Source organism: Brienomyrus brachyistius, unplaced genomic scaffold (assembly GCF_023856365.1).
Source record: "Brienomyrus brachyistius isolate T26 unplaced genomic scaffold, BBRACH_0.4 scaffold264, whole genome shotgun sequence".
In the NCBI taxonomy this organism is placed as follows: domain Eukaryota; kingdom Metazoa; phylum Chordata; class Actinopteri; order Osteoglossiformes; family Mormyridae; genus Brienomyrus; species Brienomyrus brachyistius.
This window is the reverse complement of record NW_026042539.1, coordinates 133,413-148,737: the sequence shown is the minus strand read 5'-3', so window position 1 is coordinate 148,737 and position 15,325 is coordinate 133,413.

Genomic DNA, 15,325 nt, shown 5'->3' with positions numbered 1-15,325 from the left:
GGGTTAGTTTCAACTGGTGACCTCATTACAGGCACAAGGACTGACCCCTGCCCCCCAACTGTGTATGAGTAGCATTTATGCTGTTTCTTGAGTGTGAGCTAGTACATAAACCAGCTAGTGCTCACCATTGCAAAAATACTCTAGCTTTCTGTCATACACATTTTTTTATTTTCTTACATTGTCCGTTTTTGTTCATAGTCTGTAATATTCTGAATAACGACAATGTAGAGGAAAAACAGATTAAATTCTCCTTGTTTGTAATTTCCCCATGTAATCCACTGCCTTGTGGTAAGAGGTGCAAAAGTCAGACGCGTTGAATGATGAGGATACGATATTGAGTTTAGTTCTTGAGAGGATTTATTCATATGATATTTTAACACACAGTACTTTGAACTGGTTTGTTTGGCGCAAAAGGGCCGATATGCAGACACCATCACACATGGCAAATACGGTCAATGACTGTTTCACTTTGCACCTTCAGCCCTGAGCCGCGTAATCTCAGCACCTTTAATAACAACCATTGCTGCCTCCTACAGGTGGGAATACACTTAGACAATAGTAAATATCACTAAGGCAGGCAAGTACCTCTCGTTTCAAGTGTTGCAATACTATATAACATTATATTATAAACAATAAATACGAATAAATAAAAACATTAAACAAATAAACATAATCAATAATATTCATGAATAATTATGCTTAATATACAAATAAAAGAATAGCTCCTGCAGATGATTTCAGATAACTACTGGAACAATGAGTTCTGGAGGGGAGCAAGCTCTGTTACATGCTATAGAAATGTTGATCTGATTCCTTTCATTATCAGATTGTTACCACTGTTAAAAACCACAGATATTGTATTCTGATTGTATGCATTTCCTTATTAGGGCATGTCAGTTACTTCTGTTAAAAAATCCGTTTATTCTGACGTCGTAAATTTCCTGATCAGAGTTTACCCTCTTTAAAGTGATGGAGGTCCACTTGTGCGAAAGATACATCGATATGCATATGAGATTTCGTTTGTGCCAAAAATATGTAAATAGCACACAGTCCATGTCGACTGAGCATGTGACAAAGAATTTTTCTGTGACAATTCTATTTTGTCAATGAGTTTGTCTGTGGAGCCCCTGAAGGGACCTAATGGTGTCCGCTAATTAGATACCCAGAAATAAACTGTGTGGCTCCTGCCCAAGCATTGCTGCCCAAACAGCAGCTTCCTCCTTATGCCACCGAGGGAGGAGTAGCCAGTGGTTCCCCTGCCCCTTCCCCTCTCCCCCCTGCAGACGAGGATCATAACCATTCAGCACCCGACTCTACCTCCTTCTCGGTGAAGAAGTGCCGTGGCGAAACACTCAGGCAGCAGGACGAGGTAGCAGAAATTCTTGCCCCTATGTTGGTATGTCCAAATCCTCAAGGGGGAGATAAGGTTTGCTCATCTGACACTGTAGATGAAGGAGTTGAACATAAGAACATAAGAACTATACAAACGAGACGAGGCCATTCGGCCCATCAAGCTCGCTTGGGGAGAACTAAACTAATAGCTCAGAGTCGTTAAAATCTTATCTAGCTCTGATTTAAAGGAACCCAAGGATTCAGCTTGCACTACATTATCAGGAAGACTATTCCATACTCTACACGCTGCGTAAAGAAGTGCTTCCTTAAATCCAGCTTGAAATGTTCTCCCGCTAATTTCCACCTATGGCCACGAGTTCGTGTATTTAAACTAATGCTGAAGTAACTATTTGGTTGAACAGCATCCAAACCTGTTAGAATCTTATATACCTGGATCATGTCCCCCCTCAATCTCCTTTGCTTGAGACTGAACAGATTTAGCTCAAGTAACCGTTCCTCGTATGACATTCCTCTAAGACCAGGAATCATTTTTGTGGCCCTACGCTGCACCTTTTCTAAGGCCACAATGTCCTTTTTAAGATATGGTGACCAAACCTGCACACAATATTCTAGGTGAGGTCTCACCAAGGAATTGTATAATCTTAGCATTACCTCCCTTGACTTAAACTCCACACACCTGGAGATATACCCCAACATCCTATTGGCCTTTTTTATTGCTTCCCCACACTGGCGAGAATGGGACATGGAAGCATCAACATACACACCAAGGTCTTTCTCATGATCAGCTACCTTTATTTCAGTGACACCCATGAAATACCTGTACTTTATATTTCTGCTCCCTAGATGGAGTACCTTATATTTATAGAGTACCTTATATTTATCGACGTTAAATTTCATCTGCCAGGTATCGGCCCAGTCACTAATTAAATCAAGATCCCGCTGTAGCTGCTGAGCCACTAATTCAGTATCTGCTACACCACCCACCTTGGTGTCATCTGCAAATTTCACCAGTTTACTGTATATATTGGTATCCATATCATTTATGTAAATTAGGAACAATAGTGGTCCTAAAATCGAACCCTGCGGTACCCCACTATGAACGCAAGCCCACTGTGAGTTGAAGGACATTGCCAGTGACCTGCTGGACCCCAGGCAGAACAGGCCTCACCATGCGACAGCCCTTCAGAGACTGGTCCTCCTGCGCATGGACTGGGGCATGATGCATCAGTTTAAACAGGAGCCTGGTAAATCCTGCGAGTGCTACACCAAGCGACTGATGGCAGCATTCTCCAACTACAGTGGGATGGACTCCACAACGGACCGAGAGTGTATGTGATGTAAAATACACTAAGATAGGTAAAAACTCTTTTGTGGACTAAGTAAAACAAACATTTTATGTTCTAGTTTTCTTAAAACTACTGAAACAAATAATTGGCTACACTGCAGTTCCGCTGTTTTGTTTGGCACCCCTGCATGTCGTGCATTGTGTGGAAAAAACCTGAAGGCTGAGGAATGTTACGTAACACAGCTAGAATGTAAAAACTCTCTCTGGTGTAATTCACTGCATAAAACCAATGGTGTTAAGTGTGATGTCTTCTTCATAACACTCCCTGATGTTTGTGTCCGTGACCATGAGATAGGGTGGGCTGCTTTTCTTCCTTCCTTTGACTAGTATTCCTCCTAAATTGTTCATCTGTATTTGCTGCATTGGTACTTGATGTGCGTGTGCCTTGTGTCACGATCGCCATTTAACGGGAGCGGCGGACGGGCAGGAAACAGGCAAGGCAGGCAGGATACGGGGATTTATTAGGAACACGGGGTGCAGGAAACATCTCACGCAGACGGACTTCAATGACGGACACTGAACTCTAGTAAGACATGAACTCAAATAGACAGGACTGATTGAAAATAATCGGACACAGCTGGGTACGATCAGGGAAGCACACGTGGATAATCAGGGGGCGTGGCACACACGGTGGTCAGACTGTCCGGGACCTCCTCGGGGACTAGGGCAGGAAAGTCTGGAGCTGGGTCAGGGACAGGAGTGGGGCCAGGAACAAGAGCCCCAGGGGGCACAGTCATTTGAGGCGGAGGGAGCGCCTCGGGCGTGGGCTCTGGGGCCGCAGGGGGCAGCGGAGGCGGCTGCTCAGGAGCTACGGGCAAAGCAGGCGGCGGCTGCTCGGGCTCTGGGGCCGCAGGGGGCAGCGGAGGCGGCTGCTCGGGCTGCGCAGGAGCTATGGGCGACGAAGGCAACTGCTCAGACGCTGTAGCAGGAACCCAGGACTTTATGCTCAGCCCACTGCTGTTAACTCCGATGACTCACAACTGAGCAGCAATGCACATTTCGAATTCCATCATCAACATCAGGCAGATGACAAGACTGTTGTGGGTCTCATCAATAAAAACGGTGACTCAGCATACAAAGAGGAAGTGTGATGACTATCGGACTGCTGCAGAGCCAACAACCTGTCTCTGAATGTTGACCAAAGAGATGGTTGTTGACGTTAGAAGAACACAAAACACAGAGTGACCACTCTCTGCTGCACATCGATGGCTCATCTGTGGAGATCGTAGAGAGTACCAGATTCCTTGTTGTCCATCTGGCGGAGAATCTCACCAGGTCCTTCAACATCAGCTCCATAGTAAGGAAAGCACAGCAGCACCTCTACTCTCCACGGAAGCTCAGAAAAGCCCATCTCCCATTCTCACACTCTATTGGGGAACTGTTGAAAGCACCCTGAGCAGCTGCATCACGGTCTGCTTTGAGAACTGTGTCGCCTCAGATCACAAGTCCCTACAACAGATAGTGATGACAGGTGAGAAAATCATTGGGAGTATCGTGTTAGAGAAATATGTACTTTTTTTATCATCATTTTGCTAGACGCTTAGAAACAACACCCTGCCGCAGCTTGATCTTAATTGAGCAATAACACGTCTCAAGAACTGTCGCTTGAATATTTCCACCCCATATATGGTGACAAACAATGTTCAATGTCAGTTGCATATCCTGTTTGTGTACCTCAATAAAAGACACTGCGAGGGGAGTTACTCTTTCGAAGTTGGCTGAGTTCGACTGAGAGGCTGACACCTCGAGGTCAGGACCGGGCTTCCCTTTGTAAGGAAAAGTGGTAAAAATGTCCCAAGGTTCTTGGTTGATCATTTGAATGCAGACAATGTTAGGAATTTATGATCATGGGGGAAGCCAGGGAGAGAATGGGGGTTCCAGTTGGCACCACTATGGTGATAAGGATAAGATAAGGTGATAAGAATTGAATTACAATGATCATAAAAGTCTCCACCCTGTCCTGTCCCGTCCCTGTCTCAGGATCCTCACACTCCAGGGGGTCACTCTTTATATGTAAATTCACTCACAACACCTACACACAACACCTTGGTGGGGAGGGCCTTTTTGGGTATAAAGGGGGGTGAAGAACTGTCTTCAATTTGTATCTGAGCTGCCTTTCAGTACCCGGTGTGTCTCTACACTGTATTACATTGTATTATTTTTGCTGTTCAATAAACCATCATTTTGCTGAAACTGCGGAGACTCTGCAAGTGGATTCCCTACACCTTGCAGCAAGTAAAACGTCATCACAGCTGTCTGTGTTGTTCTGTGTTCAGAGACTGGTTTGTTTCCAGCGCATCTTCAGAAGAAGATAACCCTAACATATCTCTCCCCTCCATCACAGATATTCACACCACACACTGCATCCGCAAAGCCACCACCATTGTGGATGACCCCACCCACCCCTCACATTATCGTTTCACCCTCCTGCCTTCTGGAAATAGGTCCCGGAGCATTCGGGCCTTCACAGCCAGACTCAAACAGCTTTATCCCCCTACTGGTCAGACTACTGAACTCTCAGGGACTAATCTGATACCACACACACATACACTCATTAACACACTTTATTATTTAACTACTATTTTTTATCTTATTGTCGCCATGTTTACAGTTACTTTTATTTATTTTTATTGCTACCTCATTGGACAACCAAACTGCGCCTTCTCAGTACTGGGTTTACTGTGCTGTTTGTGCTCGTTGGTGTCAGTTGTCCTCTCTTTTTGCACTGTCCTGCAATGTTTGCACAGTTTTTGCTCATTATGCACCATACAGTATGTTGCTAGGTTGGTATGTGTTAGTCTTCTGTTAATTTAAGTAGCACCTTGGTCCGAGGGAAACAGTTTCTTTTGTAACTGTACTATACTCAACTGTGTAAAGTTAAAAATAACATTAAAGACCTACTTGACTTTTACTGAACAGGTGCTAAAGTGAAATTACTTGCTTCTGGGAAAGAACTCCAGCTGAAATTCTGTACAACAATTATGGGAGACATATGGGAAGGACGCGGTGTCAGACCTGCCCCAGTGGGACGAATGTGGTTTTCCTAGTAACAGCAGCTTCAGTCCCAATCAGATAAGCCAGATGCGTCTGAAATTAGAGGAACGGGATCAGACTGGTTGCTCAGGGACTAATGTGGTAGAACTAAAACAGAGACAAATTGGACGGTGTTTCAATTGTGGGAAAATGAGACAAAGCAGGCAGAGGAGATGCGGGTGGCAAAGAAGCATGAGATAAGGAATGCAGAGAATGTGGATGAGGGTGAGACTCCTGTGAAAACTGTGTATTGAAAATTAGGGCCATAGTATTGTCATCCATCCTGTCAGGGTATGGAAATACACTGAGGGTAAATGGCCTAATGCAGGAAGTGTCTTAATCCTATAACATCCAGCTGATTCAGGCTGTGGGGGACAGTGTAGTACTGCACTCTTCTGGCTGGGACCTTGAATAAATGAATGAATGTTACATTTATACAGCCCTTTTCTAAGATACACAAAGAGCTTTACAGAAGCACTGGGGAGCCACTTCAACCCAAACGTGAGGCAGCAGGAGAGGGGGCCCAGGCAGAGAGAACAGCCAACAAGACGGGTGCTTCCACAGACAGGACGGGGGCCCCGGCAGACCAACGCTGACGACTCCTGGGACCAAGTCAACAGAGCAGCTGTCGTCATTGTGACTCACCCTCATACATCCATCCATTGTCTAAACCGCTTATGCTACTGGGTCGCGGGGGGTCCAGAGCCTATCCTGGCAGGATCTGTGCACGAGGCAGGGAACAACCCAGGACGGGGGGGCAGCTCATTGCAAGGCACATTCACACACCATTCACACACACATGCACTCCTACGGCCAATTTAGCAAGAGAGAACATGCAAACTCCCCACACATGTGACCCAGGCGGAGACTCGAACCTGAGTCCCAGTGGTGGGAGGTAACAGTGCTAATCACTGCACCACCAAGCAGCCCCACCCTCATACATGATTTCTGATTCTTGATTTTAATCCCCTTTTCTGTTTTTGGCAACATATAAAGTGCTGTGAATGTCACTGTCAGATTGTCATATCATCCTCCAGTTGTCCCTTGTCACCCTGGATGCACATTGAGTGTTTGCTAAATATTTTATCTTGTAGTGTTCCTGATTTTTTCCTGTGTTTTAATTTGCAATTCTCAAATTTCATGACTGGCATCCGTGGGGACGATTAATTAAACCTGTTAACTCTGCACTTCAATTTCAAACTGTTGGTAACATGTGTACATATTTTTGTCTGATCTTTTCACCACCAGGTGGCGATATAGCAACTCCAGAATTATTGATGGCTAGAACAAAAAAAACACAGTAACACAGAGGTGTAGCTAAAAATTCTGGGCCCCTGACAGAATGTCACCTTGCGCCCTCTGTCGAATTTTACATTCTGTGAAAGAGATTTGTTGAGCCATCTTCCAATGTAATCCAATCCAGCTCTTTATTTGAAAAGCACTTTAAACAACCTTATGGACCAAAGTGCTGCACAAAGGAATAAATAAAAACATTCACACACTTAAAAACGAAGTAAAAGAAATTTAATAAAAACCAAAACATTCAATGTGAGTAAAAGGCCATTAATAAAAATTTAAAAAAATCAATTAATTAATAAAGAAAAGGCTAAGATTAAAATAAGATTTACTATTAAAATTAACATCTCACAATGTGTCAAAGGTGAAGGAGAAGAGATTAGAAGAGATTTAAAAACGGACAGAGGGGATTCCTCTCTAATGTGAAAAGGCAAGTCATTCCACATTTTAGGAGCTGCGACTGCAAAGGCTCGATCCCCTCTAAGCTCACGCTGAGTCTTAGGAACCGTCAGGAACAGCTGATCAGCTGACCTGAGAGAGCGGGTGGGGGTGTAAGGGTGAAGCAGCTCACAGAGGTCAGATGGAGCAAGACCACTGAGGGCTTTAAAAGCAAATAACAGAATTTTAAAATGAATCCTAAAATGTACGGGCAGCCAGTGGAGTGAGGCTAAAATGGGGGAGACATGCTCATATTTCCATGTGCGGCAGCATTTTGAACCTTCTGGAGGTGAACAATAGTGGAGCCTCTAACCCCAACATAGAGGGCGTTACAGTGGTCCAAACTAGTAGTGACAAAAGAGTGGATTACTGTCTCAAAGTGCTGCCTAGAAAGAATTGGCTTTATTTTGGCCAACTGCCTCAATTGTAAAAAGCTTGACTTGACAACTAACCTTATCTGAGTGTCAAACTTAAGGTTGGTGTCGACTTTATGTGTGTGATGTGTGATGACTGGTTTACAATATTGTTCCAAGGAACCTAAAATTACAGTGGAGGTCAGAGGAGTGGAGTTACCAAAAACCAACACTTCTGTCCATTACCTCCCCACTTCCTTGTTAGTTACAATATTTGTTCTGCATTACTGTACTGCTTTGGAGCCTTTTGATATTAAGGTGAATAACACAGGTGAAAAATTAAGGTGAAAAAAGAGACAGATGCATTGACAGCAGTCGTGGCCACACTTTGGACTGGGAGTGTAAGAGCAAAGGAAACTGAATCCACTATGTTCTGTCCTGTAAATTTTTATTAAACACCACATGACACACATACGAGTCCTGTTTTAACTTTCAGGGCTGATGGTCTGCAGCCTGGCTTGTGTTCTACAGTGCAGCGCAGGTGCAGTCACTGTGCTGAGCCCGGCGTTATATTAATGACGCAGCCTTTCACACTGACCAGTGAGAAATAACCTTGAAAATGACTGTGCTCTTTGTGGTTCTCCTTTTTTCTTACCACCAAGCAAGAGACTAAACATATTTTCTACTTATCAGTTATCAGAAATCAGAAATGTCATGCAGTAATCAGAGGTTAGACAGCAAGAATGACTTTTGTATTTTTATCTTTTGTCAATCTTTTATCCAGCGACTACTAATTCTCATCGGGGTCTGGAGAGGGTGGGACCTGTCCCAGGAAGCACAGAGCACAGGCCTGCATGGGATGCCATTCCACACAAGCAAAAACAATTAAGATGGTCAGATTTGCCTCACTGTGTGATTTTGACTGAAAGATGAACTAAGCACAGTCTTGTGTGTATAAAAATGCGTAATGAACTGCGGTTCATTTAACTTTAACAATGAGATTCAGCAACATGACCTTATAGTGTTAATGATCGGTATCTTACTGGTATTAACTGAATTATGCAAAATTCTACATTATTCTATATTATTGCACCCAAATTGTTCATACTGACTAAATGTAATTACTGACATCCTGGACATACTGCTTTTTAGGTTTGAATTTAAAATGTTAGTAGACAAATTCATGCTGTCAATAACATCTCACTTGCTCACCCACTTTTAGATAAAAATACCCTTTGTGGTTTTTCTAGTGAAGCAGTGGGCCTGAGCTGAGGACCTGATGGTTGTGTGGTTTTCGCTCACTGAGAAGAGAGACACAAACACCCTGCTCTCAGTCGGTCAGTCTTCCTGTAAAATGCAGAGGTGAGACTGCTAGTGGAAAATTACTGACTGCAGCGTCAACAACACATATAAACAGCAGCACAAACAAAATGTTCCACAAATGCAGGACATCTGTATGCTTACAGCACACATCAGACACGCTGACCCTCAGCACTGAGCTCCTCCAGGCTCTGTGCTCTCCCTCTTCTCTTCAATTTCTACACAAATCACTGCTGCTCCAGTGAAGATCCTGAATTTTGCAGGTGATACTACTGTGTTTGCCATCATAACTGAAGGTGATGAGTCTGCCTACAGACTGGAAGTCGTACAGCTGACCATCCAGTTCTGAACTCACATTATCCCAAATGTCCACATGCTTAGACTCCTCTCATCATCAGGGAGGAGCGTCCCTTGGCACTGTAGAGTAGATGGATGAGAGCAGGCTGATAACAAGGCTGTCATCAATTTTATGTGACACCTCTCACCCCCCCAGCAGACTATGGAGGCCCGTAAGGGCAGCTCCTTCAGTAAGAGACTCAGACACCCGGCGTGTGACAGAACGGTACCGCAGGTCATTGGGCCCCACAGCAGTCAGGCTTTATAATCTGCACTCTGCTCATTGAACTTTTCCCCTGTTCACTGTCTTCTGATACAGTTTCTATCTGCTGCTGATCTGCAATATTGTTCCTCCTTATTCACTGATGTGCAGTGTTGCATTGAGCCAGTGCATTATGCCCTGTGTGGCAGCTTCCTTTGGGAGGCTAATATCTGGCACATGAGCAATAATGTTACATGCAATAGGATTGTGTATAAGTTAAGGATTGTGTATAAGTTAATTTTAATATTCCTATAATATTCCTCTGTATGTAATATATTCTTATTTTTTGTTTCTATTATTACCCTATATTTATATATACATCCATTTCTTTTACATTCATAATGATGTTGTTTGTTGTTTTGTGCCCCACTGCTCTTGTAACAAGCCTCAGTCTTGACTCTCCCTTTTAAGGTCTTGGCCTTAAATCACACTCGATATAGGTGGTGTCGTCCCCATCACCCTGACCAGGATACATGCTGTAAGATTAATGGATGGTGTTTATCTGTGTGATGAAAAAGAATGTGAATAAAACAAAAATGTACCATTATAAATGGGAGCCCTAGGATGTGTGGTGGTTAGAGATGTGGACTGATGAGAATTTTGCTTTTCTAAAGTTCTGTTGTGAAAACTGTACATTCCGTTCCATGTACAGTAGTGATATGTAGCAATCATGTGCTCCAGTCAAATGTCCAGCTGCATGAATAATAATGGTGGCTTGTTTGGATAAAATAACTTAGGCTGAATACTTGAAAGCGTGACCTGGGTGAGGTAGAGAGGAAACAGGGTCTTACAAGAAGCAGATATTGTTCTGTCTGTGTGGTTTTTACTCTTTGCAAAGTGAGTCCAGCACAGTGCAGTCAGTGGGTCAGTCTTCCTGAGCTGCATCTAACCAGTGGAAACATCTGCAGCACTGCAGAGAAGCACTCAGCAGACAAACAAACCCAAACAGCTTACAGCTGTATGTCACTTTTGGACAGAGGTGGACAAAGTACACAACTTCACTACTTGAGTTAAGTATAGATACTCCTCGTCAAATAATACTCAAAGTTTTTCAGTTAATTTTTTACTTCAGTTAAAGTACTGGAGTATTTGCATCTAAAAATACTTAAGTATTCAAAAGTACATTATGTTTTAAATGCAAGACATTTTTCAGAACCTAATGACTCCTGAACACCCCACTGAATACACTGACTGGCTTGTACATCTTGTAGAATAAAAAGCTTGTGGAATATGATACAATGACTATAGAAACACAACTGACATAACAAAAGTACAGCCATTGTCATTTTCATCTTATTTAACACCCCCCACCCCACTCACACAAAAGAGCATGGTAGTGTTCTTACAGAGCCGTAGCAGTGTGTGTGTGTGCATGTGTGCATGTGTGTTTGTGTGTGTGTGTGTCTATGTGTGTGTGTGTTTGTGTGTCTGTGTATGTTTGTGTGTGTGTCTATGTGTGTGTATGTTTGTGAGCCAAGTAACAAGACAGGGAGCAAGAAACAAAACTCCTCTTTCTTAATTATCCACATCGTTATTAACGACACAGGTATATATACAGGTACATATACAGGTACATGTATATACTCAAAAATACATCCAGAACACACAATTAAATGAAAAACGTAATTTAAGAACACTTGAAATTTTCATTCAGTTTCTTTCATCTGTTTAATATAATCGATCAGTCCCTGTGCGTTTGCCCCAAACCATTCAGCATGGTACACAAGGGAGACAAGTAAGCATGTGTGACATCAAAGAACTGATTGCAGCAACTCAGCCTTTCCACAACATTAAAGCCGCTTATTCCCCCCCATGCCATGAAGAAATAATCTCTGTGGCTCCCCTCTCCCCCTCCCTCAGCCCCCAGTCTGGCTTGAACATTTGCACTTCCAGTAAAAATGCGCCCCAAACACACTGACACCAAACTCAGCACCGGTGCTCCGTAAAATCCCGTGATTCAGTCTCAGAAGCACTGGCTCCCCTGCCCTCCTCTGAACATTATTAAAGCTACACCCTGAACACTCTGTGTGACTGACATGAATGAGAAGCATCTTTATTCATAATCTCTGTAGCGGAGGTCAGAATACAGAGTGTCATTATTCCCGTCTTTCTTCTGTCTCCTGGGTTTTGGCTTCTTAAGGTTCAGGGCAGCGTAATTCAGTGTGTCCTCGTCATGGCACTGTGGAGACAAAGATGGCAGAATTGGATGGATCAAATCGGTTTGCTATTACCTATTTTCACAAATAGCACTTAAAATGCTGATCCCAGGATGGAAATCAGTCTGAGGTTCATTTGTTTTACTGACGATTTGTAATTTGAAATATTTATTACATACTTGCTTGCGTGACCATTCCACTTTTGATATATCACTGTTCTTTTCATCTGTTTAAAATATATAACACATCAATATATTATTTAATTTCGCACGGTATCATACCGTGGTCAGATAACATTCCGAATTTTCAAGCAATCAACATCCTTTTTGTCTCAAAAATGAAAGTAAAAATGACTTCTGTCAATTTAAGTGTGCATGTTTGGATACGTGTCATTTGTTCTCATATATCATATATAATAAAATTGCTATAAAGGAGATCTTGGTAATAAAAGTTATTGATATGCAACTTATTGCAACATGTATATTTCAATAGATTTTGCAAAATATGAAAGATATAATACAAAAATGTAAATCTTACAGTACAAAAAGGTTTATATAAATAAGGTGAGATTTAATAATGGATTTTAAAACTGTATTACCTGCAAGAGTGGTTTTAATATGAAAATGTTATCTATCATAAAACAATTTTATATTTCTATAATTTGTTAAAATCTACATTTTGTCCTTCTGAGTGCATAAAGCCGGGCAGCGTACCTGCACAGTGTGTACAGGTCAGTTTACATCTTATACAAATGAGAGCAACGTTCAGAATAATGCTGCAAGATAAAACTATCAGCAAGCCAGAGTGAAGAGGATCCAGCAGCTTCTGAAAGCCTGTAACAAAGAGATAGATTTCAGCATAATGATATAGAGACACATTTCCCATTTGCTTACATTACATTAGTTAAAGATCAAATCGATAACACATTACAGCAGTTGTTTTGTAAATAGTCCATTTTTAACATGAACTTCTAGTATTTTGCATTTTAACAATTTATATTAATATTTGAAATAATTATTAAATTAGGCTCCGGACCCCCCGCGACCCAATAGGATAAGCGGTTTGGAAAATGGATGGATGGATGGATATTAATATTTGAAATAATTATTAAATTAGGCTCCGGACCCCCCGCGACCCAATAGGATAAGCGGTTTGGAAAATGGATGGATGGATGGATAATTATTAAATTAACATCTGTGTAATTTAATTTAAGCACTTAAATTAGAAAATTCATTACATTAAAAAAAGAAATAAATGTCTTAATAGCAGAATAAGCTAAATAAAACTTTGAAGCAGATATACTCTCCACACTGGGTGCTACCATCTATATCCAGCTGTGTGCCGTTCCCAAACAGCATCTCCCCACACTGGGTGTTACCATCTATATCCAGCTATGTGCCGTTCCCAAACAGCATCTCCCCACACATGGCCACAGCGCAGTAGTAAGTCCCAGCATCGGAGAGGCTGAGGTTCCCCTTGGGGAGGCTGTAGACGCAGCTCCGTGTAGGAGATCCAGCCTCAGGGCTCTTCTCACACTCATCACTGCTGTTTCCATGGCTGTAAATGACTCCAGGAAGGGATTCTCCTGATCCATGTCTGAACCAGTAAACACTGTGTTCTCCTGCACAGCTCCCAGTCTCTATCATACACTGCAGGCTCACAGAGTCTCCTGGCTGCAATGTGTCAGACACAGGCTGCTGTACCACAGTCCTGCTGTTGGAGTCTTTACCTGAAAAGCAAAATAGTCATGATGACAGCCCTTTGAGAATAACAATGGAAAATACAGATCCTCAAAAATTGTTCTTACAGATTTTTGGGAACTGAATCGATGTTCTTCTAGCCATCCAAGAAATCAGTAACTTCTTGGAGAACAGCTGACATTCTTCTCTCTTTTTATTGTATTACTGCTTATTAGTATATATCAGGTAACACTATACATTAACTGCACCTACATAATACCTAAATAAAAATTATATGATAATAACAAACATTATAATCATATAATGTCTTGTATTAATGTATGAAGGTAGATGAATATAATTAATTTCAATTCAAAGAAATGAAGTGTGTAAAGTGTACTTTATATTTTCATGATTTTCGTGACTTTACATTTGGTTTATGTTGCCCCTTTTCCACAGGAAGGTATTTATTGTTTTTGCATATTTAGCTCTTGATGTGTTTTGGTATTTTTGAGCATTTTGCTGTAGTACCTGCATAATTTAATTCAAGAGCCGAAGAGCTGTTTGCCCATTACTAGTTTGTCTATCTTTTAACATTAAAGAAAAAGTATACATAGTAAAAGGAATTACTTGGTTTCGTAGTTCCTCCTATTTATTTTCTTATGCACACAAAAGTAAGTTTTTCCGTTCAACCATAGCACTACAGCGAAAAGCAAAACGTCATGGCAAATACAATTATGCTTTATTCCAATACACATTGCTAATTTTTCATTATTATTACATTTATTCAGCATAATATCTTCAAAGGTTTCATGATTTAATTTGCAATCTTCTGGCCTGAAATCTTTTCCTGCTACACTGAAGACTCTCTCAGCGTGTGCAGAGAAAGCTGCAGCCAAAGGGTTGGCATCCTCTGATAAACATGGTTGGTTCAGGTATCGGTGACATTATGTGAACCTTTCATGGCAGGAATAGGGACTAGTTTGACTTTTGATGCAGGAAAAGTGTTTGGGACGTTTCTTAGGTTAGAAACTGCCGTCACTGCAGCCAACACTGACTTTTAAGGAGAGACACTCAGCTCTTCCTATGAGCAGATCCACCATGGTGCACAAAATGACAGTATAATTATTATTTTAGGTGACACTTCAAATGTTGCATTATTTCATTCTTTACAAAACGACATTTTTATAACAATGATGTATAACAATGTTAATGTGTTTATGTATAATTCATATTTAAATTAAAGTTCATATTTTAGTTAAAAGCTACACCTACAGTACGTATATGAACTTGAATTTGAATCCAAACCCTTTTTCGTTCTTCTTCTTTAAATTCAAATATAAATTTCAATGCCACAACCTGTTTTCAACCACAATTCAAATGTAATTCAGATTAACAAAATGAACTGAAATTCAAGTTCATATATGTATTCAAAATCCTGAATTTTAGGATACGTATTTGAGAATTTCATTCTCAAATCAGTTCTGAATGGTGCACATCCCTAGTTCATATGTTAAATCATGCATTTTTTTTTTCAGAGTGAATACACACTGACTGCTCAGATAAATAACGTCAAAAATAATTTTCTTTTGTTGCTTAAGATTTTTGCACAGTCCTATACTGTATATAACAACTCAAACATTTTTTTATGTTATTTGTTTTAAAGAGGCTGCAATGTGTAACATTAACATCTGTATAAAGAGAAGGTTAGGCTTTTGGCTGACAGCAAGCAAAATGCAACAAATTGTATAATA